Source organism: Myotis brandtii, unplaced genomic scaffold (genome assembly GCF_000412655.1).
Source record: "Myotis brandtii unplaced genomic scaffold, ASM41265v1 scaffold126, whole genome shotgun sequence".
In the NCBI taxonomy this organism is placed as follows: Eukaryota; Metazoa; Chordata; class Mammalia; order Chiroptera; family Vespertilionidae; genus Myotis; species Myotis brandtii.
This window is the reverse complement of record NW_005354425.1, coordinates 74,091-75,593: the sequence shown is the minus strand read 5'-3', so window position 1 is coordinate 75,593 and position 1,503 is coordinate 74,091. Positions and strand designations below refer to the sequence as shown.

The 1,503-nt window shown below is 47.0% G+C and overlaps 1 protein-coding gene across 1 annotated transcript in view; it reads left to right on the top strand.

Annotated features, from left to right (window-relative positions):
• The window catches only part of AKAP14 (A kinase (PRKA) anchor protein 14), a 24,447-nt gene continuing 22,944 nt past the window's right edge, over window positions 1-1,503 (top strand). The window contains exon 1 of the mRNA XM_005859462.2: window positions 1-65. The gene's annotated coding sequence lies outside the window, so the exon portion shown is untranslated. The remainder of the gene's footprint in view (window positions 66-1,503) is intronic.

Genomic DNA, 1,503 nt, shown 5'->3' with positions numbered 1-1,503 from the left:
CTGCTGAGAGACTTTCTGAGGCTTCCCTGACTACTACTTCTCCATACAAGACTCTGTTCACTCAGGTATTGGGGGTTGTTAAGTGTGGGAGGGCTCCACAAAAAAGACTTGCAGTGGTTCTCCCAATTCATCACCCAGACCCCAAACTTGATCACATCCCTGACCCTTCACACCCATTTTGCCCACCTCTTAGGGAGAGAAGGGGAGAAAAAGAACTAGGAAAGGCCAGTCACAGGGACGCTTAAGAATTGTTTGTGCCCACATATGTATGAGGATAAGAAGTGAACTGCTTCCCGAGCCCTGCTCCCCCTTTTCCTTTTCCTGTTGTAGCACAGGGCTTCCAGGGGAAGTTCTTAAGGAGGTGCTTCTATGAATAAAGCCCCCACCTCATTTGCTTTGTGTTGGGAGTCACACATTTGGCTTCCAGTCAATTCATCAAGAGACAATTTGCTGAAGCTAGGTCACTGAATGACCAAGTCACCAAATGGGCCATTATCTGAAGGACTGAGTTACTATATGGACTCACCAAAGCCTACTGAATTTACCAGTTTATCAAAAACATTCTATTGTCTTTAATTACGGAGTTTACAGCAAATTGCTTTGGCCAAATTGGGCTGGGGAGAGCCATTTCTCCAAGGTTAAGGGCCTTTAGACTCCCTCACTCTTCACCCTTCATTTGGGTCTTCATAGGAGCATTTTAAGCTCAGTTTGCCTCTGCCTCGGTTCCCTATTGCTACAGCTGGCGGGTGAACAGGTCCCCACAACTCTCTGTGAATCTTGGAGGGAGGAGAGCAGTGTAGTTAAGAGCAGGGGCTGTGGAGTTGGACAGCCTGGGTGTGAGTGTGGCTTCCTTGTTTCACATGGTAAGAAAAATAGGCATACTTAAAGTAGGATAGGTAGGGAAGGGTTAAGGGAATCATTGGGGTTGACAGTGGGGAAACAAGGCCAAGCACAGCCACCCAGGGCTAGAAATGGTGGGGCCATTGGGCTGAGGGGAGAGAATGGTTACCCTTACCAGACTGGGAACTTGTGAGAGAGCTGCCCTGGAGAAGCTGCCTTCTCCATATACCAGCTACTGGTGACCAAGTAGGGAGACAGCTCCTTGGGGAATATATACATCAACCTTACTCTCTTCTGTTCAGCCTGATCTCCCCATTGTGTGGAACCTCCTGGAAGATAGAGGTAATGGGAGAGCCTATTGATGTAGTCCAGCCAGGTCGGCCTTCCAGGGGAGAGAGAGAGAGTGGATCTGGAAGGGCCAGTGAAAGGTGCACGATCTCACAGGGCTGTGGTGAGAGTTGAGACCCATTAAACATTCCAAATTGGAGTTGCTATTTATAGAAAAATAAATAGCTCCCTTTGGAGAGAGATACCCACTTTCCTGCAGCACTCCCAATGCAAGGACTGCCTGCAAGGGATTTATAACTGTGGAAAATATTAGCTATCATTTATGATGAACATTTTACTAAAACAGGAGCAGACAAATATTTTTTTCTTTTTTTT